At 38.0% G+C, this 27,875-nt stretch overlaps 1 protein-coding gene across 1 annotated transcript in view; it reads right to left on the bottom strand.

Annotated features, from left to right (window-relative positions):
- Positions 1-27,875, bottom strand: part of SPIDR (scaffold protein involved in DNA repair) — a 461,819-nt gene that overhangs the window by 217,441 nt on the left and 216,503 nt on the right.

Here is a 27,875-nt window from a genome sequence, read left to right as displayed (position 1 = left end):
TTGAAAAGGTCCCTATGAAAGACAAATTTTGCTCAAGTGATATTGAAATACTTTTGCAGGAAATGTGAGGATTGTTAGCTCTGCTCTTTATTCTTTGGTTACTGATTGTTAAAGTCTTAGAAGCAATAATTACTTTTCCCACTTTATTTCCCTTCCAACCTCTGAGCTCTCTGACATCATGTACTTCTAACTCTCCTCTTGCCTCTGGGTCACTTGAATAATTTAGTGTGAAAATGCTTTGAGATCCTGAGAGAATTAGGACAGTCACATACTTTGGCCTAAGCACCTCTTGAACTGTGCCAGGAGGTTTCCATGCCTGTCTTTTGTGCCTCCAGCTGGCCAAGCTGTCACATGGCCTGGAGGAGGAACATAAACAAACACTGAGGAACCAAGAGCATGTAGTTCCACAGGGTCTAGTCAAGAGAGGTCAGGACCTTCACCTGTCATCTATGGCTGGCACTACCAAAATAGTGATGTGATTACAAGAGTGCAGAGGGATTATGGTCAGGCACACAACACAGTGAGACAAATGCTAGTCATAAACATTTTAATCTGGATATACAAGGGGAGAGAGTATAGAAGAAATGAAGAAGTACAGGCTTCATAAACTGAAAGGTTTAAGTGACGATGAAGGGGAGAATATTTCTAATCTATATAATGACATTACATGAATTTATAATATTTTACATAATCTAGCTTTAGATGTAGAGTTGCCAGATTTACCAAATAAAATACAAGATGCCCCGTTAAATGTAAATTCAGAATAAACAATGAATGATTTTTGTAGTATATGCTTCATAGTTTATCTGAAATTCATATTTATCTGGCAATATGATTCAGGTGTCAATTCCAATGAATTCACTCCTAAAATAACTTTTGGTTCTGGGAGTTTGAAATTGTGAATTAAACGAACACCGGGCACCTGTGCCTGACACTTCAGGACATTCAGTCCAGCTTTACAGTGTCCATTAATGAGGCCTGTGGAAAATGCTGCCATTTCTTCACCCAATACAAGAAAACAGAGGGACTCTTCATAACCAGGGATCAAAAATTAAAATTTTAACAGAGAAACTTGGTTATATAATGATATATATCACATTTCTGTTTCTCCTAGCACTTTTTGTTAAGACTAAGGCCTGATCATGCTGATTTTAGCATTAAAAAAAAAAAAAAAAAAAAAGTTGAGGCACCAATAGGCTGCACAACACTATGTAACAAAGAGAAGAGTGGAGGATGGGGATACAATGTGACTTGGTGACACACACCACCAAATGATATGGACACAGACCACCAAATGATATGGACACAGACTAACACTGAAGATAGTGAGGAAAAAAAGGTAGTTACTGCATCTGCTAACCCTTAGATGACCTGTCCCCAGTGGGACTGTGGGATCTCTTAAAAGCTGAAGTTTTAAGTTACACCTTTTTATCCTCTGTAGTCAGCTGGTCTTTCTCTCCAAAGTATACAGTCTTCAAACCTCCCTGAACAGGTAACAATGTGTCTTTCTACCAAGCTGTGGACCCAGCTGGTCCATATTTAGCCACAGGACTAACCTTTGTGAGCACCACTCCACTAGAGATCAGCTCTGTGCCATGCCTCAATCTTGTCAATTTGGATAGTCACAGAACAGGAATTTAGGTGAAAATACACAAGAGCAGTATTGAAGTTCAAATTCCACAAAAAAAATCTTGCTTAAAAAATTTAAATATTTAAAAATGTTGCTTGCAAAACAAGGTAGCAGAAACATTATCTGGTTATTATAGATATCACAAATAATGCATAATAAAGAGATTTCTCAGAAAGAGAAACCAGGCGCACTCAATAAACAAAACTTTTTTATGATTAAATAAAAATTAAAAATAAGTAGATATTAAAACAGCATTTAAAAAACAACTAAATGAGCAAAACATAGAATATTGAGCACATACAACATAGTAATATTCTGTGATTTTTTTTTTTTATATTAAAATGAACACATATGTACTGCAACCAACATCTGCTACGGGGAAGTCAGGAAATCATTAGTCTAGGGTCACTGGAATAGCCAGGATGTGAAAACTTCCTCTTTCCCTTGAGTTTATAGGCCCTTTGCAGTTCCATGCTGGCACTGACCAAACCTTCAGCAGCCCTTCCTGCTGCTGACAACCAAATGGAGAAAATAAATGAAATTTAAGTTATTTTCTTTCCAGATTTGGGGTAGGAACTATGTAAGGGGAAACACGTGGGCAAATGCAGTCACATATTACGGATGCTGGAGAAACCAGAGAATCAAAGCACATGCTCCATGGAAAAGACTGAACCTGGTGGGAACGGAATGATCCTATGGTCCTACGGTTCTTTTTCTCCTACCCACGCCTTCCTAAGAACTAGAAACATCATTTGTTAACACAAAATGCTTCCCTATCTTGTTGATTACATTAGATGGAAATCTACAAAAACTAACTGGAATGCTCCTCAATGCAAAATGGATCTCTTCTACATTAGAACAGACAACCACTACGACATCTGGGTATTGTTTCTGGTATCCTTCTCATAGGTTCTTTGTTTTCTTAATTGAGAGACACACATGGTCCATGATATCCAAGACAGAAATTTCTGGTTTTAATTTTTTGTCCTTAAGAAAAAAGTAGAAAGAAAAGGAAGAATGTGAAATATGGTTACTGCTAGTTTATTAGTCAAAGCCTCTCCAATTAAATCTCTGATAAAACTAACATTATCCTCAACTTTTCCTTGAAGAAAGCATCTTAGAAACAGGTCATGCTTCTAAGACATGAACGGATTCTATCCAGTCTGCCTCAGTTCTGACACTCCACATTTAAGAACCTCCCTGTTGTCACATGACTTGGATCCAATATTCATTCTTGAAATGCTATACATGTATTTTCTTTATTTTGCTTTTTTTCTGAGCAAGGTCATGTGTACACTTACATAGAAGCTGCATGGTGTGGTAAGACATTTTGACAGCCATATCCTGGGAAAATTCTTTTTAATATTTTCCCCTCAGGGAAATTATTTACTTATTTATTTACTTTTGCTTACCTACATTCAATAATGTTAAAAGCGGAATTAGCTGTAACCATCCTGGGAAAATTTTTTGAGCCCCATTCAGTTTGTTCAAATTTTCTCAGGGTCATCAACAATTCATACTCTCATCTAAAGACTCAAGAAAATTTGGCATTCTTAGTTCACAGTATGCTAAACACTAAAGCAAGCCTAAAACAAAAATGACCTTTCTTCTGAAGTCATGTCCAATGTCATACAATTTTTGTGATACACATTGGTGAGAAAGTAAACCATCTGCAAATTTACAATAATGGCTCCTTCATACGAATGTTAAGAATGAAAAGAAATAGCCTTAGTACCGCCATTATAGAAAATAGCATAGAGGTTGTTCAAAAAATTTAAAGTAGAACTCCTATATGATCTAGCAATGCAACTACTGGATTTATATCCAAATAAAATGAAATCAGTTTGTCAAAGACACATCTGTACTCTCCTGTTCACTGCAGTATTATCTGATTCACATTTTGCCCAGAAATGGAAAATACCTAAGTGTCCATCATATAATGAATAGAAGTTGGGCACAGTGGTACACATCTGTAATCCCAAAGGCTTGGGGGGCTGAGGCAGGTAGATCACAAGCTCAAAGTCAGCCTCAGCAATTTATGGAGGCCCTAGCAACTTGGTGAGATCCTGTCTCAAAATGAAAAAAAAAGGGGCTGGAGATGTGGCTCAGTGGTTAAGTGCCCCTGGGTTCAATTCCTGGCACAAACAAACAAACAAACACATAAAGAAAAAAAAGAAAGAATAAAAAATTATGAGTACATAAAGAAACTGTGGTACATACACATGATAGAACACTATTCGGTAATAAAAAGAATGAAATCCAGTCATTTGCAGCAATATAGACAGAATTGTAGAGTATTATGTTAAGTGAAATAAGTCAGGCACATAAAGATAAGCACTGCATAATCTCACTCATGGCATCCAACAAAGTTGATCTTATAGATGTTGAGAGAAGAATTGTGGTTACCAGGGGCTGAGGAGAATGGAGGTGAGGAGAAATGGGAAAAGGATGATTCAAATGGGTACTAAGTTAGAGATAAGAACAAGAAGTTCTACTACACAGCAGGGTGACTATAGATAAAAATAGTGTTCTGTATATTTCATAAAGAAGAAAGGGTTCTGAAAGTCTTCACTATGAAGAAATGATAAACGTTTGATGAGATGAATATGCTTAACTTGATTTAGACGTCTGTGTACACATGTGTATGTGTATACATGTATGGAACATTATATGGTATCCCATTAAAATGTACAATTTCAGTGTTTTTTTATGTAACAATTAAAAAGAAAATATAAAAATTAAATGATTAAAAAAGAAATAACCCATACGAAGCATTAAATATGTGTAGCTTCTTTTTAAAGGAGTAAGTTAGAAAATTTCATGCCAACTCTTAACACTTTGTATCAGGTTGCCAAAGGTCAGACTGGGTGGGATGGGAACTGGCTAAGGGGCTGAGAGAAAACTCAGGGTACAAAGATTCTCAAGGCTAAATGTTGAAAAAGAACAAACTAAATAGTCTTTAGTCATATTTCTTGGAGTTTGCCTGATGCAAGTATAAAATGAAACGATTCAAGTTTTTTTTCAACCTATATCAAGCAAACACTCAGAATATATACTGATTTCATTAAGAAGGAAAATGATGAACAGAACAGGTCTCTGCCATCTGTGGGGCTTACACATGTCAAATTATTAATGAGCTAGGGGATCATTAACAAGCTAGGTGATCGGGAAAGTGAACAATACTTATTAAAATACTTGTCTCTCCATATTAAAAGAGGCACATTGCTAAAAATCCTTCTTAGAATTTTTCAGGAAAATTGAGAAACAAAGATAATTAACCCAAAGATAATTAACTAAGAATCAAGTAATAGATACTCCCTATTTAAAGTTCTTACAACAAGATTATTTTATTTATAGTAAAATTCAGGTTATAAAATCCTTAGCAGCTAACCCTCCTTGTTTCCATAGGACTCAGAATGAATTTGTGTTATACTTATTGGTGCAAGAATCTGATATCATAACAAGAGGCAGTATTTTAAAATTTGTTAAGATTCTGTGCTTATGGACTAATTCAGTTATTTTTGATGTACCTTGCTTTTAATGTTTTTGAAAGATCATGTCCCTAACCAAGCAGATTTACTTATAAGTTATTCATATACATGAAATGCAAGGGTACTAATTAGGGTGAGGTTTATTTCTTATAATCGTGGATGCAAGCCCATATTTGTAACCTCACATATTTTGTCAGTTTCCTTTCAGACATGATCAAAGTATCTTTTTTGTCCCCTAAACTTTGTTATGTAGCTTATAAGAATGTATAGCCAGTAAGAGAACTGCCAACTCTGCCACTGTCTTGATCACTTGTATTTCCAATTATTAAAGTAATTTCCAACCTATAGTTCTTTGATGGAATCTTAAGGCTTAGTTGTCAAAGTTTTTATGAATTATTGACATCTCTTCACCTTGCTAACAGACTTCAAAACTACCATAAGGTTTGATAATAAAATGCACTCTTATCCCATTTCCAATGAGTGACTGTCATTGATTGTGTGCTTCCTACCACATCAGGCACGATATCTGAGCACATAATGAAACCACCAGACCATCTCTTATCTGAACAGAGAGAAAAATATCATAAATTGTAAGAAAAATATTTGTTCAAGAGAGGAAATGCTAAACATTTGTGCTCTACTACCAAAGACAATTTGGAGATGTCTAAGAAAAAAAATAATTACTACAAGAGAATGTCCCAAACAGATGGAACACAAGGTTTTGTAGTTGAATTGCTATTCTAAGTTCCTCAGTCTAGCAGGGAGGACAATATAAGAACTTCATCTGAACCTGTAGTAAGCTTGCATGTCAAGGCTGGGGTAAAACTGGAACTAACATAGTTGCTGGCTACCTGTCAGATCAAAGTACCTATGAAGTGTTACTGATGCACTTGTCATGTCAAGTCTATCTCTGAATGGTCACTGAATAGTCTATAATTACTTAAAAATATTTTTGACACTTTAATAACAACTACCTTTAAAGAACAAAGTAAAAGCTCAAACTAGAAAATTTAGGTAAAAAGATCAGAAAAAGAATACCTATCAACGTAAGAAACAATGTAAAGGGAAGAAACAGACTGTATGATGTATAGGGATATACTTTATTGTGGGAAGCTGTCCTTTTTACTTAGCAGAATCTGACTAGGTTGAGTCATGGGATGCAGAGGCCTGGCTTCTAGAAACTGCCAGGAAGCATGTGGCACTGCGAGAGTGGTTCCCTGTCTCCTTTTGAAATTTTCCCCTAAGAGGATGGCTCCCTTAACTCCATCCTATCCTGTCCATCACAGAAGCAGCTCTTCTGGGTCCTTGCCCCCTTTACCTGTATATTATAAATAAAGAAGAGCTGGGCAACTCTATGTTATTGTAACAGGCCAGAGCTGGTAAGGCCTGACCCATCACACCCCCTCTCATATGAAAAGAGTATTGGCTCTTGTGTGTTCATTGAGTAGATAAGTTTTTGGGTCATAGACAGAAAACCCACCAACATCCTCTTCTGGCAGTTAACCCTTTTTTCCTCCATGTGAGACATGGCAGAGAGGACCCCCACACTTTCTGATAAAGGAAGCATTTAAAATCAATATAGGGAGACATTATTCAGTAATGTTAATAAAATCATTTGGGAAAAGCACATTCTCCTGTAAGCTCTGAGAGTAGCAGCTTCTAGAGGGGCCTGTGGTCATGGATGTGTACATAATAGTAAGCCATGGGTTTGTGTGGGAAAGGGAGGGCTAGTATTGAAGTAGAGAAATACTACTGATGAGGAACTCTGCATTTTTGTGGCTGATTTTCATTTTGTAGGTAACAGTGACTAAATTTTTTAATGGGGTGCTTCAGAATTTAAAAGTGTGACATGACTGGGCATGGTGATGCATGCTTGTAATGCCAGGGACTTGGGAGGCTGAGGCAGGAGGATCACAGTTTTGAGGCCAGCCTTAATAACTTATGTGAGACCCTAAATAACTTAGCAAAACCCTGTCTCAAAATTAAGTATAAAAAGGGCTGGGGTTGTAGCTCAATGGTAAAATGCCCTGGGCGTGCATTCCCTAGTATTCACCCTCCAAAAAGTGTATTGTGTGTGCAACACCAGGGCTTATTAAATGAAACACCACTTCATGTTAATGTGAATTTAGAGAAACTGGAACTCTTGCATTGCTGGTAGAAATATAAGCTATAATTTTGCTGCTGGGGACATAGTTCAGTCAGAGAAAGCACTTGCCTACCATGTGCAAGGCCATGGTTTGATACCCAGAAATATAAATATTTGTGTGTGTGTGTGTGTGTGTGTGTGTGTGTGTGTGGTGTGGTAAAGGTACAGTTTCTATGAAAAACAATATGGTGGTTCTTTAAGAAGTTAAACAGAATCATCATATAATCTAGCAATTCCACTCCCATATACATACAACTAAAAGCAGGGACTAAATAGATACTTGTACACCTATGTTCATAGAAACATTATTCATAATAGCCAGAGGTGGAAATAAATAAAATGCTCACCAACAGATGAATGAATAAGTAACTATTGGTCTATACACCATGAAATATTATTCAGTCTTAACAGGAAAGTAAATTCTAACATACCCTCTAATATGGATGAACTTTGAAAACAATATGCTAAACGGAACAAATCACAATGAAAATAACAAGTGTATGATTCCCTTTATAGACTTACATAGAATGGGTAAAGACAAAAAGCATAATAGAGGTTACCAAAGACTGGAGGAGGAAAGAATGGGGATTCGGTGTTTAATTGGGAGTTCATGATAGGGAAATTCTGAAAAAGGATAGTGGTGAGGTTACGCCATATTATGAATGCATATTATTATACACCTCGAAGTAGTTACAATGTTAATTTTGATGTTACGTACCTTTTACCACGATTTTTTAAAAAAGCATTTCATGGACTATGTGTATATATATGTGAAAGCATTAAGAAGGAGAGCAACTTAATTTATTCAGTAAACAAACACTAAAATACTTATAAGCTTATGGGATATGCATAGAAAAATAGTTCATACCAGTTAGCAGCTAAAATTTAACAGAATTGAGAACAATACGGAAAAGCAAAAACACAAGAAAGTCCTATAAAAGCTATGACAGAAACATGTATGTGATTATTCTAGTTCTGAGACTTATAAACCAACCACCCAAGGGACTTGTGACTCTACCAAAGGATCCTTGTGACAATGTGACAGGCCCTAAGTGCCCCTTATGTCATTTTCAGTCTCTCCCATGGGGAGAGAAGTGAACACTGAAGCTAAAGGTGACCACACATCTGTACTCGCTTGATTCTCTTCCATAATATTAGGCATACATTGACACGATTATTTACTAATTGTTCAGAGAAAATATACTGAAAAAAAATCTTATTTGGAAATATAATTATGAGGAAAAATAATTTCTCAAGCATAAAAGTATACCACTGATTTCTAATTTTTCATCTTTAGGCAGAGAAAACTGGTAGATATAAAAAGTTAAATAAATTCAACAAAGTAGCAGGATATAAAATCAACACTCATAAATCTAAGGCATTTCTATTCATAAGTGATAAATCCTTGGAAAGAGAAATTAGGAAAACTACTCCATTCACAATAGCCTCAACAAAAATAAAATACTTGGGAATCGATCTAATAAAAGAAGTGAAAGACCTCTACAATGAGGACTATGAACACTAAAGAAAGAAATTAAAGAAAACCTTAGAAGATGGAAAGATCTCCCATGTTCTTGGATAGGCAGAATTAATATTGTCAAAATGGCCATACTACCAAAAGCGTTCTGCAGATTCAACGCAATTCCAATTAAGATCCCAAGGACATAACTCATAGAAATAGAAAAAGCAATCATGAAATTCATTTGGAAAAAATAAGAGACCCAGTCAAAAGCAATCAAAGCAATCCTTAGCAGGAAAAGCGAAGCAAGGTGTATCACAATACCAGACATTCAACTATATCAGAGCAATAGAAACAAAAATGGCATGGTATAGGCACCAAAACAGGTAGACCAATGATACAGAATAGAGGACACAGAGACAAACCCACATAAATACAGTTATCTCATACTAGACAAAAGTGCCAAAAACATACAATAGAGAAACGATAGCCTCTTCAACAAATGGTGCTGGCAAAACTGAAAATCCATATGCAACAGAATGAAACTAAACCCCTATCTCTCACCCTGTACACAACTCAACTCAAATTGGAACAAGGACCTAGGCATTAGATCATTGCCTGCTGCACTGTCACAAGGGTCCTTTGGTAGAGTCACAAGTCCCTTGGGTGGTTGGTTTATAAGTCTCAGAACTAGATCAGAGATGCTGCAGCAAACAGAAGAAAAAGTAGACCCAAATCTTCATCATGTTGGTTTAGGACCTGACTTCCTTAACAAGACTCCCAATACAAGAAATAAAAGCAGGAATTAATAAATGGGATAAAGTCAAACTAAAAAAGCTTTTTCTCAGCAAAGGAATCAAACAACAATGAAAAGAGAGAGCCTACAGGGTGGGAGAAAATCTGTCCCACATGAACTTCAGATACAGCACTAATCTCCAGAATCTACAAAGAACTCAAAAAACTTTATACCAAGAATACAAATAACCCAATCAATAAATGGGCCAAGGAGCTAAGCAGACACTTCACAAAGGAAGATTTACAAGCAATCAACAGATATGTGAAAAAAATGTTCAACATCTCTAGTAATAAAAGAATGCAAATCAAAACTACCCTAAGATTTCATCTCACCCCAATTAGAATGGTGATTATTAAGAACACAAGCACAATAGGTGTTGGCGCAGATGTGGGGGAAAAGGTACACTCATACATTGCTGGTGGGATTGCAAATTGGTACAGCCACTCTGGAAAGCAGTATGGAGATTCCTCAGAAAACTTGGAATGGAACCACCATTTGACCCAGCTATCCCACTTCTTGGCCTATACCCAAAGGACTTAATATCAGCATACTACAGTGATGTAGTCACATCAATGTTTACAGCAGCTCAATTCACAATAGCTAGATTGTGGAACCAACCTAGATGGCCTTCAGTAGATGAATGCATAAACTGTGGTATATATACACAATGGAATAGTACTCAGCCATAAAAAAGAGCAGAATTATGGCATTTGCAGGTAAATGGATAGAGTTGGAGAACATCATGCTAAGTGAGATAAGCCAATCCCAAAAAACCAAAGGCCAAACCTTTTCTCTGATAAGTGGATGATGACACATAATGAGGGGAGAGGGGCAAGGAAAGAATGGAGGAAGGATGTATTGTGCTGAGGAAAATGAGGGGGGTGGGGAGGGAGGAAAAGATAATGGAATGAGACAAACATTGTTTACACAAATGGTCTAACTCTACTTTGTGTACGACCAGAGAAATGAAAAGTTATACCTCATTTGTGTACAATGAATCAAAAAATAAATAAATAAAAACAAAAGTTAAATGATGGGCTTATTGTCAAGGGGCAAATGAGAATTGTAGTTTACAACTAGTGGGTGTATCAAATGTGCAGGTTAAACTTCTATAACACTGTGTGGTACCCCTCTCCCCTTGGGGCCTCTGTTCAAAAAGCATGTGCTCTTCCTTTTATCAATCTTTAAGAAACAGGAAATAATTTTAAAAGAGTGTTTTATGATTCTGTGAGTCCTGTGGTTAGCACATAACAATTCAAATTCTTTTAGCAATCTATGAGAAAGGTAGACCTCAAAAACAGAAGGATGTGATGGCTTCTTTGAAAGCAGTCAACATTGCAAGTGGAATTGGCATGCTGTTTTCGATGGCTCAAAGCACGGTATGAATATAATTTGCCTTATGCTATCTATATTTATTGATTTTTCCTTTTAAGAAGTTTATATCTGTGGCATATATTTTTGTTTCCCTTACCTCACTCACAAGATTGTTTTCTATTTTGTGTCTCTCAACTCAAATTACTTTCAGTTGGCAACTTAGAATCGCATCAAAAGAAACCACTCCCTCAGACTTCAACATAGATTTGAGCATACCCCTCCTTAAATTTCCAGTCAAGCAACACTGCATAGTTTTGTACTTATATCCTTCCCTGCAAACAGAGAATAAAGAGCATACCATCCTCTTTGCATCTTCAGCACTGGTGCAAAATATTATTTAGTAGTGTTTGTGGAGCTGATGAATATGTTAACTAACTTTATGAGACCAGAGATTCATTTAGAAGGTCATTTTTTGTTGTTGAAAGTCTCCCACCTCCAATCTAGCAGTCATTTTTATATCAAATGAATAACAAAGAAATATTAATCAGTAATGTCGGGTTCAGAAAACTGAACAAATATAAAACATACAGAACAGAGCCAGACAACAAATCCAAGTTTTTTTTTTCTCCCTCAACTCTGGCCAGCTAATATATAAAGTTTTTAGTAAACTGTTATTTGATTCAGAGACTTCAAATAATAAACATAAAAGTTGCAATACTGGGACTTTTTTTCTGGACCAACCCCCTACATGCAAGGGCTAATGTGAGTGACATATTTTAGATCCCACTGTTAGTCAACTCTGTAGCCTAAGGAGCCATGTGGTTCACCTGTGGGGCAAGTGGCAGAAGAGAACAACAGTCAGGGAGTACAGCAAAAACAACCTGTTTTTCAAATTCTAATAACAGACTACAGAAAAACACATTTAGACACACACCTAACCTAAGAACTTTTAGTCATTTTAAAGGTATTAGCAAAGATCCTATTCCCAAGCAACAGTCTCTCCTCCCTCTAAAAATAAAAAACATTATATTCACATATTTTGCTTGTTCAGCCAAGACTTAAAAAACCCCCTCAAAAGCTAACTGTTGCTGGATTAGTCCACTGAGTCAGCACTTTCCACATTTCTGGAAATTCCTTACCAGCAATGTGATTTAAAACAGGAAGCCAACTTTCCATTTTAATGTATAACAGGAAGTATTCAAATGGATTTCACCTAAACTGGGGAACTCTTGTTAGTGTAATTGCTGTTATATCAAAATAAATGAATAGCTAATGAAAGGCATTGATTTTAAAGATTATTTTATTTTAAAATGTAGACACACAATTGCAATTAGCTAAACCAGTATAATGAATTTGAACAAAGGTACTTTAGTGGCTAGGAGAAAAGCAAGATTAAAATTTAATTCAGTAACTTTCCCTTTTTCTGCTGCACACATTATACAACTCTGGTACCCCCAGGTATGTTTGTTATATTAAGTTTTGTTTTGAATATTTGGTTTGAGCAGTAATATAATGGGCAGGATTAACATTGGAAATGTAAATATTTGAGAAAAAACACTCAGTAGCAAATGCTAAAATAGATTTTGCCTCTCTTCAAAGAATGAATTGATTTGAACAGTAAAAAATACTATTTTTTCCCCAGGTACTAGAGATTAAATGCAGGGGCCTCTAATACTGAGCTATATCCACAGCCCTTTTTATTTTAACTTTTAAATTTATTTATTTATCTTCTGTGAGACAGGGTCTTGCTGAGTTGCTGAGGCTGGTCTCCAACTTGCTATCCTCTTGCCTCAGTGGCTGAGCAGCTGGGATTATAGGCATGTACCACAGCAAATGGCACAAAATACACTAATGGATCACAGAGATTTTTTTGCTTCAGAAGTGACTTTTCAGAAGATTAACAAACCTTAAAACAGTGTCTAGATTAACTAGGGTCACTCATCAGGTTTCTACTTTTATATTTAGAAAGCTGCTTTCATAGTTAAAATGTCATCTATAAGAAATCCCTTTTCCTAATTCTTAAAGAGTTTCAATATTTAAGTTCAGTGAAAAGTCAAACAGCTCAGCTATTACAGTCATTAATAAACATATTAGCATTTGTGCAGCATCAAAATGTAAGACATCTGGTTCTAATTTCAATTTTGGCTCAGAATAAAAGTGCCTCCCCCACAATACTTTGATTATAAACTGTTCTTTTCCTCCTCTCTCTTTTTTTTCTTCTCTGGAAGCTGTTATCCTTCATTCTTGCTGGAAGCCACCTGACCACTGCCAGGAAGAAGAATGCAAAACATTCCCAGGAGCGGCCCTGACGTCAGGGCCACATTCCACCTCTCCATAGTCAGGGCTGTCGGGAAGCTCTGGCCTCCAGCAAAACCCCTAGAACAGATAGCAGCTGGGGCCTGCACTAAATCATACTAAGAACTCCTTCATATTGTACTTTAAAGATGGACAGTATCTACTGAATGCAAAGGAGTGGTGGGGGAGGGAGGGAGGGAGGACAAGAGAGAAAGCCAGAGAGGAAGAAAGAATAGGAACAAAAAAAAGCTGGCTTCTAAGGGACATTACTGTTAATCTTCACAAGTATTTTTTTGTTTGTTTTTGTGGGAAAAAAGGGAAAGAGTAAGTAACAATCTTCAGATGTCCATTCATCTTAGGCATCAGAATGTAGACTGGTTGAGATGAACAATAAAAGAGAGCTTCAATCATCAGACTTTCTCTAGTAAACTACCCAACAGTCCAGTCTCCAAACCCTTCTTGGGAGGAAGACAAAAATCCCATTCAAGGATGCTTTAGAAACACTAAGAAAGCAGTTGGTTTATTTTCAATAATGAGACATACTGTATATAGAAAACTGCATCTATGGTTGGCATATAACATTTTGTCAAGATAGTGATTTGTATTTCTTAGATAATAATGAGAATATAAGGATCTAGTTCTAACTATATCACAAGGTTATAAAAAAAGAACATAAGAAAACAGATATTAAAGTACTCATGTTATTTGACTTGCTTTCTCTCTTAGGTGTTTTAACATGGTACTAGGGAAAGAAATCCAAACTGGGAATTCATCACAGTTGTCAAAATGTGTATCTGTAAATGGCATTCTCGTAGGCCCTAAAACAAGGTAACCAAGTTTCTATCTTCTGCATAGAACAGATATCAAAAGACCCAAATGCCAAATTATTCTGGGGGGGGGGGCAGACTTAGGGAGATTTATAATGTCTCCTGAACACCCACCTCCTAACTATACCCCAGGAGGTCACAGACAGGAAGGTCAGCATTGCAGATGCTGCCTCAAGTGCTTCCTGACTTTCATGAGGGTCAGGAACAACTGAGGTTGCAGAGTTAATTCTCTGGAGGCAAATGAGCCACAATGAATATAATAAGCAGGAGGACCAAAGTAATGATTTAAGTTATAGGGATATTTGATGGTGGACAGTTAATGAGGGGGTTCCTAGAACCACAATAGCTGAGAAGCGTGGGAAACTCTGGTCTGAGCTGTCAGTCAAGTGACAGAGGCCTGATGTGATCCAGCATGACAGTACCAATAGTACCCTCTTCTTGGTCCAACTGAGTCAGTGGAGGTCTACAGACTCTAACTGAAGAAGAGGTTGGGTACTTTAAGGAAGGACTATTCAATAATCTAGTCATGTAACTTAAAATCATCCTTCTACCCTTTCCCAATGGATGAACACCTACTACTGAGGAGAAATGGAGCTCTCAGGATTTATTGGATGTTGTACCTGAACTAATGCTGATCCTCAGGGCTCAATACCTCTGTGTCCTGTCAGTCAGGTGGAAGGCTTCATGGGTATCAGACACAAATGGAGTCTGTCTTATGATTACCTGCCTAGAACCTGAGCTTACACATGGAATACATACTCAAAAATAGACAGAATTTCCACTTTGTGCCTGGACCCACATACAGTAAGTCCTCCCTTAACTGTGGGGATATGTGTCAAAACTTCTAGTACTGAACCCTATCTATACTATCTGTACTCTCACTTTTCCTATACATAACTATGATAAAGTTTAATTTACAAATTAGGCACAGTAAGAGATTAACAATAATGACTGAAAATAAAACAGAACAATTTTAACAGTTTGCTGAAATAAAAATTATGTGAATGTAGTTTTTCCCTCTTTCTCTCAGTATCTTATTATATTGTAGATCTTGGCAACCTCAAGTTTTGGTTTTCTTTTATTAAGTTGAGAACTTTCATCGTTGCTTCTCTTTTGTACATCCAAATTGGCAGCACCACAACTCTGGCATTTTGGAGCCATTATTAAGTAAAATAAGGATTATGTGAACAAAAGCACTACACTAACACAGTTGAACTGATAAGTGAAAAGGCTAAATGACTAATGGACAGGTAGTATATAATTGTGGATATGCTGGATAAAGGCAATATTTACTGGCTTCAGGTAGAATTACACTAGATTTCATCATGTTGTTCAAAATGCTACGCAATTTAAAACTTATGAAGTCTTGCTGGCAGCCTGGGAGACTGAGGCAGGAGGATCACAAGTTCAAAGCCAGCCTCAACACTCTAGGAAACCCCGAGCAACTCAGGGAGCTCCTGTCTCAAAACAAAAAATAAAAAAGGGCTGGGAATGTGGCTTAGTGGTTAAGTGCCCCCTGGTTTTAACCATCCCTGGTACGAAAAAGCAAAACAAAACAAAACAAACCCTCCACCCCCAAACTTACAAAGTGTTTATTTCTGGAAGTTTCCAAATAATATTTTTGGACCACAGTTGACTTAACGTATCTATAACTGTGGAAAGCAAAACCTTGAGTAAGCAGGGGCTACTGTGATATAGATTGTTATGAATAGAAGAACTAAAGAGAAGCTCTTGAACTTCTCTGCCAAATGATAATGCTGCTTCTTTTGCAGGAAGCACAAAGATTAATGCCATCATGGAGATCTGAAAGGTATGAGATAGTGACATCTATAGTATTTCTTTTTGTATGAGTTAGGCCTATGCAAAAAACAGAAAGGTCTTTGAGAATGATAGTGGTATACCTCAAACTTAATCAGTATGTATCTCCAATAGCAATTGCTGATCCAGGTGTGCTTTCCACCAGAGCAAATCAACACATTTCCTTATCTGGAGTGCAGCTACTGATTTGACAAACAATGTGTTTTTTCCTATTCTAATAAGCAGACAGAACAGAAAGCTACTTGCTTTCACCTTGGCAGGGCAGGATACTTTTAGCCAATTCTAGATCTGTGCTTTAACCCAGTCCACAGGAACATTCATCATTTTATCATCCCAAAGGACAAGATGGCATCACGCTGATATGATTTGTTAGCAGAAAGTAATAGGTATCTAAGGATAGCCTAAGGATAGATAAATATGTGGCACACATTTATCTTTAAATATGTGCCTTAGGGTAGTATATAGATACTGTAAAAATTCACAAGCCTACTCTCTGAGCGAAATTTCTATTTGTGCAATGAATTAGATACCTTTTCCAAAGTGAAAAAAGTGTACTTTGCACCACTACTACGAAAAAAGAAAAACAAAAAAGAAGAGAAAAAAAAAAAAGGAGGGGAAGAAGTGCCTATTGGCTTTTGGAGGCAACGCATGCCACCCTTTCATGCACTTTCCTGATATATTCATAATGTGTATAAAGCTACCAACATTAAGTAGAGTTGAAAAAAGCTCTCCTCATGGGCCAGGGCAGATTACAAGCAACTCTGTCCTTAATCTTGTGACCAACTGGAATATCTATAGCTGAATGGGATACTTGGAGACAAAACAGAAAAGTGGGAAGTTCTAAAGTTTGGGAGCCGAGTCATACTCTATTAAGCAAGTAACTATTTTCCTTTTAATAAATAAATTTGGCTTGATGTAGGGTCCTTGTGGGGACCAAACACTTGGCCATATGTATTACTCTGAAATGGCGACCATAGCATTCTAGCTGACCACGGGACTCATGAACTGGGTATTATCTGATTAACCTTACTACAAAGATGAAAATGCCCAGGAACACTGTGTCCTCAAGTGAAAGTAGTCTATGTAGCATATTTGAGTGTGAGTAATGTATGAAACTAAGTTTCATGAATAAGAAGCTTAAATCCTTAATATACTTACTGTTGCTACATCTGCTGTCCTTCACTCAACCCACATTTAGAATCTCATGAGAAAATCTGTATGACCAGTTGTCTGAGGAGAAAAGAGGCAAGCCTTGGGTACAGATGAACCAACACAGTAAGGGCAGTGGCTGGATATAGACTGTTACAGCTTTACAACTCCCTCATATGAAGCCCTAACAGATGAGCTTTATGTGGCACATCTTAGGTCCAGTTTTCCCAGGGGAGATGACATAAGTTATGGATCACAATGATGCAGTGACAACTGCAACTGCTTAGTTAGATCCTTGGGAACACTCTGAGGGAACAATTCATGGACTAGCCTACACCAGAGCGAAGACAGCTTTCACTGGGAACCACAGTGATTTACAATGAGCCAAAGTTTACAAAGAAAAGCACAAATGTGGAAGAAAGAAGATTGAAGGACTGGCAACAAGGTGGTTAGGAAAACATATGTGGATAGATATCCTCAATAAAAAATGAGGGATAATATCTGTATCTTACCTGAATGCTTACTGAAGAGGAGACTCTAAAAACCAGGTAGATGTGAAAAATCACTCTATAAATACTGGCCTGATACTTTTGAAAGTAGTCCAGGGCTTACCAAATGGATTTATAAGCACAATGACCACAGTGGTAAAGTCTAGACAATTTTTATCCTGGCTAACCCATTTACTAATACTACACAGTATCGAAATTGAGTAAGCAGCATTCAATCATGAGAGACCAGCCTGCTGCAGAGTAGGAAACTAATTACATTGATCTCCTTTTATCAGGGCAACAAAAAAATATATTCTCACTTGAACATATAGTTAGGTTTGGTTTTATCTTCCCTGTCTGCCAACAACACTATAAGTGAAGTTGAAATGCACCAGGTGGCATACTTTGGCTCTCTTAGGGCAAATGAACCATTAACATGGGTAGAAAACACCTGTAGAAATGAGAGTTCTAATAGTTATTCATTTTTTTTCTTTTTCAGGATGTCAAGTATGTATTTATATATATTAATTCATTTTCTTCTCTCTTTCCTATATTTTATTGAGGGTGTCTTGGTGATTTTAGTCATGCAATTCACTCTACAAGGCCACAGAATTCCAGAATTCCAAGACAGAATAGTGCCTAAACTAAAGGAAAGGACAACATTTTGAGAGCCTGCACTAGTAGAACTAACTTAAGGAACTGAAAGATTTAGGTTCTGCCCTGTGAGAATAAGACCCTAGTTATTTTATAAGGGAGATCTGTATTATGACAAGTGTAAACATGATGTTGCTGCTGTCGTTTGGAAATATAAGAGGTTTATGCCAAATGAGTTGGTGGCATGCACCTGCAATGGCAAATGTGCTGGAACTCTGTCTTAGCTTCCTTATTCGCTGTTTCACTTAGACGTGAGCAGCATCCAAACATATTCTTCCTGCTTATACAACCCAGACTTAATTCTGCAGTATGTAACTCTGGATATGCAGCAATACTAAAAGAATCAAAGGAGATAATATAAACAGAAAAAGTTTGAACATATACATATATGGAAGGTATAATACTACATTTTATGGGTTAAGATTGAGAAAATAATGAATCAGGAGACATTAGATGAGTTAAAAGGTAAGTTAAAACAATAATAATTATATACATTGATATCATGTATAAGCTACAGGATAGGTACACATGTGGTTGAGTAGTGAATGAACAAAAGTTAAAAGTTCAGAGAGAGTAAATACTAATACTCTTAGCTGGTATATCTGGCCAATACTTTTAGTTTTATCATTAGGCCATGGCAAATCAGTGTATTTGAAAAATTTTTGTGTCATTTAACATTTGCTATTTGTAAAAGTCATAATAGTCACCCTCTATTGGCAATATAAAAGTTTTAATTCATTTTTCCAGTAAGAATTTTAATTTTTCATTGACCCACCTACATTCTCTCTGTCTCTTGAGTAAGCATCAACATGTAATTGATTGATGCTGGGATTATGCCTACTGTCAAAGAACACTATTTTCTTGCCTAACTAATGCTATTTTCTTATCAAATTCTCTCAAATCAGTCAGAGATGGGCTGGAAATAAAGGCCACCTAAATACTCTGGGATTACATGCATATTTCTTCCAGTTAAAAAATAAATGCCAATAGCAGCATGATTACTTATCAAGTAGCTCAGACAGAACTAGAAGCCAACACGGTTCTGGAGCCCCCTAGGTATTTGAGTTTGCCCAGTGGTACAGAGGCATGTGTGTGTGTGGTGGTGGTGGTGGGGGGGAGCAGGGGAGTGTGTCAGTCTAGAGTGGAATAGATATTTAGAGATAACTCTCAAACTACAAGACATTTTTCCGAACCAACTCTAGTGCTAACATACATCCTATTATTTGAATGATATCAATCTATCTTGTACAAATCTGATAGTCATAGACTCTGTGAGCTTCTGTCCTTAGTTACATACCCATATACTGACCCATAAATCATGCATCAAATAAACAATGTATTACATACTCTTAATATTTTCTGTGCTTAGTTTTACCAAAGCAATTTTCCATCACTTAACAGACATTTATGGAGTACCTCCTAGGTACACAGCAATAAAGTGTTCACTGATCCACATAAATGCTTTTTTTTTTTTAGTTATATTTCTTTTTTTTTATTGTAAACAAATGGGATACATTTTGATTCTCTGTACATGGAGTAAAGGCATACCATTTATGTAATCATAAATTTACACAGGGCAATGTTGTTTGATTCATTCTGCCACTTTCTTTAATAAGGAACACAGGTACATAATGAGCAAGTAGTTATTCAGTACTGCATCAAAAACTAAATAAACAAACACTGGATTTCAAACTCAAATGCTCATGGTAAGTAAGGGCACAAATATTTAAAGATAGATACAAAAGGTCTCATTATGCTTCTCTCTTATGGAAAATACAATGGAGTAGGTTACCATGGACTACTTGGACTTATTTAATCCCAAAGTATTTGAAATAAAGCACAATACTTAAAAAGAACACTTTATTTTTGGAGACTCATGGCATTAATTTTCTTTCTTAAATATTTTCTAGGAAACAACTTTTAAAATTTGCTTAAATAGTATCTTAAAAAGTGGTATTTGTGTCTTTAATTCTGGCTTTCTTATTGGTTGTAGATTTAAAGGTAAGTCTATATGGAATAAATGAATTTTTTCCACATTATAGCAAATTCTACAAGAGAAGATCTGTTCTTTGTAAGGCACTGAGTCATATCCATAGTTTCTGCTCTTAAGGAGCTTGAAACCTACAAAGCAGCTATGTACAGCTCTTGCACTAAGCAGAATATGACAAGTGCTGTATGAGAAGCATTAGTTTAATAAAACAAAACAAAAACAACAACAAAACACTGCAAGAGATCAAACACTGGAGAGAGCCCATCCAGCTGAAAAGAATCACAAGAGACTTCATGAAGTGGAACTTGAGATGTCTTAAATGAAGAGTCAAGACATTCCAGGCAGAATGAGGGTTGAAATACCAGAAATAATGAGTTGGTTCATTAACTGGGCCAACAGAAAATGCACTTGAACAAAGAATGAACAAATGTATGAAAGAAATCTTAATGTGTACAATAAGAAGCAGGCTCTGATAGTGCATGCTACAAAACCACCTGAGATTTTTGAGTGAGTCAGGAACATGACCAAAGCTAAACTTCCTAAATTTGCATCAGGGCTGTGGCAACACCAGAAGTAGGACCTAAAATGCTTTAAGAAGGGCCCAGAAAGTGGATAGGAAACCAGTTGGAGGCCACTGAAATCCTAGAGGAAAAAAATGTAGTCATGAAATGGAAGCCAAAGAATCTTTTTGGAGGGACAGACTAAAAAGGCACTTCTTTGTGTCCTATAATTTGGCCTTCCATGGTAACCACTGATTTACAATCACCAAGGTGCAGGAAGTGAATTCATTAGGGCAAAATACACCATGGCTTTTATGTTTCTTGGGGTTAAAAGACCCAACAGATTTTTAAAACTAACACCTGTGTAGAGGATAAAAAGCCTTGATGACAAGCAAGATGCTGGTTTTATAGCTTAAGAAGAATAGAATTAAGGGTGATGGAGTCCAGGCCATGTCTGTGATTGATGGAAAAGAAAATGAGAGGAGAGCCATATTGTGCGCTAAAGATAGGTTTCCTAGGTTGGGGCTTTGCTGCTGAAGAGGAGCATGGGTCACTCTTGCCACATCAGGTCCTGTTTCTTCAGGTGACATGGAGAAGGGGAGAATCTGGTATGTGAGAATGTAGTTGTACAGGCTTTGTTTTTGCAGACTAGGGAGGAAGAAGGGCTTTGTCTTTGAAGATAGGGAGAAAGTACAGTCTAGGGTTGGTATCATGTGGGTTCATGGGTTCAAGGTGGAAGTCGTCTGTGGCCTTTCTGCAGGTTGTTGTATGATTAGAATCCCTGGTATAAAATTACTTTAAAAACAAAAGGTACAGTACTGGGCAGCTTTAAATTTCTGCATGTCCATACCCTTCTGGTATACTTCCCAATTAAACATGACATTTATGGCAAAAATAACCAAGGTTTTTTAGACCATGATTATAATATGCCTCAATGCCTTATAGCAGTGATTGATGATTTTATTTTGGGTCAAATATACCTGTGACAATCATATATAAAGTGACCATCTCCCCAGACAAAGAAACATACATAAAGTTTCACATCTAACCCTAGAGATAAGATCATAAATTTTCCTTCTTACCTTTGGAGCTCAACTTCAGGGATAATCTGTACAATCACTTGTCCTAAATGGGCCATCAGTTCCTTTAGCTTATTTCTGCGATAGCAGTTACATCAGCAGAGGGAAAGAACTTGGTGCCACAGGAATGCAGAGGTTAGAGGGCTTAAGGGGCTAAGCCCACAACTCAGTATTTTCTAGCTTCTCTTCATTCTTTAGGAAGCATCTCTGAAGCCTGTGCTTGTGTCCAGTGCCCCTCTGATGTCCCACAGAAACTTCTTTCATGACATTTCTCACTAGAAGTTGCCTATTCAGCTCTATCTTTCCATCACTAGGCAGTAGGCTAAGGGGGCGATCTATGCCCCACTACCTACATGCCTAGTATATAACACCTGCTCTAGTGTTTGCTGGCTCTCACCTGAGAAGGCAAAGCAGGAGACACCCTCATTGAGAGGAAAAGAAGCAATGAGAAACTGATTTGTGTATAAGAGATTGAGAAGAATATGTGTCCCAAAGAGTATAATGAAAGAAAGCAGCAACGTCATTTAAAGGGTACCCTGGGCCTTGAAAAGAATATAAGTGAATAAATGTTTGGGAGAAGAGTCCAAAGGGCAGAGGTAAACAGTGAGAACAGAACTGCCGACTATAAGCTGCCCAGGTTTATCAAACAATTACCAGCAACAGAAGGGAAAGGCAAACTTTACAAATATCCATCCACTACATTCAGTTTGGTACTGGTATATTAACTACAAACTTAGTCCACACAATAAAAGTGATATTATACTAGCCAGATGCAGAAGTGCACATCAACTGTTCCAGCTACTTGGGATGCTGAGGCAGGAGGACTGCTTGAGGTCTGAGTTTAGGATTGCATGTCAAACAAACAAATAAGGACATGAACCATCACCCCAAAATGTTTGTTTATTGAGTAGATAATACTTCAAGAACAAACAGGGTCTAAGAATTTTACTATTCCTAGAGCCTCCTGGCCAATTTCAATTATGCAGTGCCAATTTTGTTGCAATGATCTTGTTGATCATACAATCAGCTATATCACTTATATGTACTGGTCTCCCAAAATTGTTTTCCGACCTTCACTGTTGTTTTTCCTTTGTACTTATTCTGTCTGCCACTGTTCAATAGGCAAGCACAAACACAGAAGCAGGCACTGTACTAGGAGTAGAAATACAACTATAGGCAAAATAGTGCCCTGAAGGAAATTCCTATTTATTGAGCACAGTCACTGGTGCTCCTCAGGGCTCTGTCCTCTGCAGCCCTTGGGACCTTATGGATTCTGCTTTTATTTGTACATACAACCATCTCCTAGTAGTTGCTTATGGCTAGACCCTTAGGACCAGAAAACATCTCTACATTTCCTATTTTCTGGAAACCCTAAGTTAAAAATACCCCCATAAGTCTTCTTTTTGTTCTATCATTTTTATCGGGAAAAATTTCAGACACATAGCAAAAATGAAATAATTTTACAAGAAACATTCCCTAGACTCTAGCACTAGCATTGTACTATACTAACTTATCACATACTTCCTCCTCTAGCAAAATAAGTCAAACTTATGTTTGATGCATTTCAAAGTAAATTATAGACATCAGCTTTAGCTCAAATGCTTTAGCTTGTGTATTATTAACTGGAGTTCAAAAGTTTAGTTTTCTTAAAGATAAAATTTACATATAATGAAATACACAACTTTGTAATGAATAGTTACTGAGTACTAGCAAATGCACACAACCTATGTAACCCAGGTAACTCTGGGGCTTTAAACTACTACTTTCACCCCAAAAACTCTCTCAAACCTCTTTAAATACTCTCTTTTTATTACTTTTGCTTTTGTAACAAAGGATGGTTGCATTTATCAACACTTCATCAGAAAAAATACGACATGATTAATAAAACTAATATTGAAGCCTCTGAAATTTGGACATCCAACTATCTTGTCAACAATGTGGGCTATACAATTTTCATCTAACAAACCAATCTGTTCCCAATGAAGGAACTAATCATTACAAAAGAATAAAAAAGAATCATGTCAAATTGTACATTTTCAGTTTATGTGAATGAAGCTGTTTAACATTCTGACATTTGATGTCATCCACCAGCTACCCACTAATACTACTTCTTACTGCAGATTGCTTGGAATTTCCTCCCTTGTAAGAGCTAGAAAGTTTCAAGTACAGACTTTATATTTTTAATAAAATAATACACACAATTACATCTAGAGATTGAGAACATTTTCTCCCTAGATTATTGGGACATAGTCATCTAATTAAATACTTAACCCACACACTATGAGATGAACATGCTTGTATCTAAGATAGAGCCTTTAAACAATCCTATGAACACTATATAATAACATCTTAAATAAAAGAACTCCTTAAATTACCTTCTTCCAAATTTTCTATTTTGGTGCTAAAAGCATCTTTTCTTTACATTCCTCTCTGAATCTTTAGTGCCTTACAAAGTACTGAAAACTAGGCAGAGTCTCATGGAGATTCACCGGGTAGATTTAAAACTGACAAATACTGGTAAAATAGGGGAAAAATTTCCTCAAGGTATTAATTTACCTTTTTTCCTTTCTGAACTTCAAATAAGAATTTACCTTTTTAGGTTGGTGGTCACAATTTCTTTTTACTGGGATTCATTTTAAAGTTCAAAGCAGTGAGATATCATACCTTAGAAACTGAAAATATCCCAAACTTTCTGCCTTTAGAGTAGAGCCAGATGATCTAACCACACATCATCTGAAAAATAAACTAAGAGAAACTGGATGGTAATCACTAAAGAAACTACCATAAATCTCATAGCACTGTTAGAATTATTAATTTTATTAATGTTGCCCACTTCTTGAGTATAGTGACTCTATTAATTTTTTTTTTAAAAATATACTGTTTTAGTGTGGGTGAACACAGTACCTTTATTTTTATTCATTTATTTATTTATTTTAATTTTTATGTGGTGCTGAGGATTGAACCTGGGGCCTCATGCATGCTAGGTGAGCACTCTACCACTGAGCCACAACCCCAGCCCCTAAAATTTTTTTATATGTTCTTTTTAGATATACATGACAGTAGAGTATATTTTGACATATTATACATACATTGGGTAAGTTATTCTATTTTTTAAACTGATAAATGTTACTGAATTACTTTTTTTTTAAGTTTATGAAACTTTCATCCATGATGTATACCAAATTCCTTTCTGGTAATCACTCTGGGCTTCTCACACTCCTACTCTGGGAAGAACAGGCTACCTTGAGGCCATTTGCCAGCCATTGCTCATCACTGTAGTTTTGTTACTTGGGGGAGAAATCTCAGAGGCAACATCTATTTCAGCTCTTACCTGTGCTTTCCCCCTTCACGTGGGGAGAAGAAGTCAGCTTTGGACTGTTCCACAAGCTTGGTAAAGGCATCTCTTTATGATACTGTTATAGAAAGTGCACCAACGTAGGAGGAAACTGTCTCTCAGCATATCAGATATCTTTGCAGCCAAGTAAAATAGGATTGTGCTTCACATCTCTTTCTTTTAAAATTCTACCTCATTGACTTTGTATTACTTTTGAATGAAGTATATGCCTTCCTAACCAAAACAAAGAATAGAAAAAATTATTCAAAAGCAAACTTTATAAGCCAGGTTGTGGTGCATGCCTGTAATCCCGGAGACTCAGGTGAGAAGATTGCAAGTTTGAGGCCAGTCTGGGCAACTGAGGGAGACTCTGTCTCAAAATAAAACATAAAAAGGGCTGGGAATACGGCTCAGTGCTACAGTACCCCTGCCTGGGTTCAATCCTTAGTACCGCACACACAAAAAAAGCGAATTATATATTATTACCCCTAAGCTAGGACTAAGCTAGGAATGACCTCTATGAACAATGGCTTCTTCTAGTGAAAGAGGGCTCCAGATCAATTATTCAAAAACCAACCTGTTGCCTATGGTTTGCCTGTGGTGAACATTCCCCTACCCTCAACAGGTTTAGAGCTGATAACCTTAGAACATTTGGATATACATTTTATAGGCAATTTATCTTAGAAGGCCCATCTGATGTCACACTGGGATGATACATTGAATATTTGACTGACATTTGTTTTTAATGGAGGGATGAGTGCTTATGAACACTCAAGCTACTTTTTGAGGTAAAACCTTGAGGACTTGAATCACAGTAACCATGTGCTCAGAATTAACACCAAATGTCCTTTCTCAGATGATCGCAGTTCTGCCACTCTACTTGGGTACATGCTATTCTTAGGCCTCACTTTCAGCAACCACAGTTCAGCTTTAATATGCAGTGGATCTATATGCACTTAACCAAGATATGAAGAATAAACCTGACTCTCCTCTTTTCCCCATCTACCCATTATATCAACCCCAAACTTTCGAGGTAAGACCTGTCACATCCTTGCACTCATCCTCATAGCCATTCTCAGGACCAACCCTTTTTCTCATGGCTCCCATCTCCTCTTACTTCCACTGTCTTCTATTTCATTCACTGCAAAAACCTCCTCAGAGGGACACTTGTCATTAGGCATGATGTTTGACCTCCCCCAACCCATTCTTCACATTATCTTTTTTTTTTTTTTTTTTTTGTGTGTGTTAATTTAATCATACAAATATTCATTTTTACAGTAAGGAAAAACCTCCTCATCTTCATCTCCTCCTAGGCACCACGAGGCCCCACCACAAACACCCTCCCAGCTTGCTCGCCACACACACCATGTCCAGTGGAAGGGGCAGCCCTCGCGCTCCTGCACTCACCCAAGGGGCGGGGCGGGGGACGGTCCACACTTCTGAGCCCTGGCCACCCCCATGCTCTCCCGCTGGGGACCAGACTGAATTGGGGAGGTATTTATTCTCATGCCCACTTCCCACCTCGGCCACCCTCAAGCCACAGGTTGTCTTGGTGAGGTTCTTCCCAGGCTGCAAATGCCTTGAAGTTACAGCCATTCCTTACCGGGGGAGAGAAGTCTGTTTCTTGTAGAAAAATGCCCCCAATTCAATGTCCCCATGGCAAAAAGAAAAGGCATGCACACATACACACACACACGCACACACACCCCTCACTCCATGCACACAGACAGGCTCTTCCCAAGACCACACCCTCCATCCTGACTGGGCCCAAAGATGGTGCCTGCCCTCACCTCTGGTGTGCCAGACGCTGGTGGTCCTGTCCAGAGATTCTAAGCGGGGCAAGGACTGTTGGAGCTGAGAGGCAGCCTCTACTTGCCAAGGGGGCAGGGGAGGAGAATGGGGCTCCAGGCACTGCTCAGAAGCCATGCCGCTGAGGGAGGGAGACAAACGGCAGAGACCCTCTTCTGGCCCTGGGAAGCCACGGACCAGGGCCTGCACTTGCTCTGAGGCTCGCCTCTCCAAGGCTGGGCACAGGAACTGGTCTTAGGAAGGAAGTCAAGGTGCATGGGACATCTAACTTGCCAGGTGACACTGCCTACAAGAGGTGCAGGATGGCTCTGGCAGGGCTGGACTTACTGAGGATGGCTGGCTGGCACCCCTGCTAAGTCAGGGCAGGTAGCCCCATGGGAAAGTGGAAAGAGGACCTAGTGTGGGGCAGGTGGGGAAGCAGGAACAGAGAGGTCATGAAGCGTCCCATGATCCTCCCAAAGGCCGCTGGAGAGGCCCTGATTCAAGGCTAGCCAGCAGGTGCATGTTCCAGGGTGGCAGTGTCCTAGGAGATTGGCACCAACAAAGAACTATCTTGAGCCGTGTGGTGTGGGCCCCTGGCAGGGGCAGGGTCTCCCATGGACTCTGCTGGGGAGTAGGCACTCACGTGCATAGAAAGTGGTGCTCCAGAGAAGCCCTGGTCCAGCGCAGTGCAGCTGCATGGTCCTGCCCCCACCGCGTGGCCCTCCCCAGGCTCACAGGGAGCCCATTTACTCCCAGGTTAGGTTAGTTTTTTGGGGAGGTGGAGAAATGAAAGGGAAATTTCATACAAGCTTTTCTCCCACACTCAAGCATTTAAAAACAGTCTGAGAAGAGGAGGAGGAGGAACACACACCACACATTTTTTGGAACTCAGACACCCAGACAGAGACAGACAGACAGGCAGACCCTCACCCACACCCAGGCCATCTGACCCCTTGCAGCCACTCATCCAGGGTCTCCCTGCTCTTCTCACCGCCCTGGAGCAGACAGGGGTGTGGTCACAGGCAGGGAACCCTGCAGCCACACCCTGGATCCATCTCCCTGCTCTCAAACCAACCAGACTCAGGGAAGGAGGGGGCTGAGAAGAGAGGGGGAC

Source organism: Sciurus vulgaris, assembly GCF_902686455.1.
Source record: "Sciurus vulgaris genome assembly, chromosome: 1".
Lineage (NCBI taxonomy): Eukaryota > Metazoa > Chordata > Mammalia > Rodentia > Sciuridae > Sciurus > Sciurus vulgaris.
This window is presented reverse-complemented; position numbering and strand designations above follow the sequence as displayed.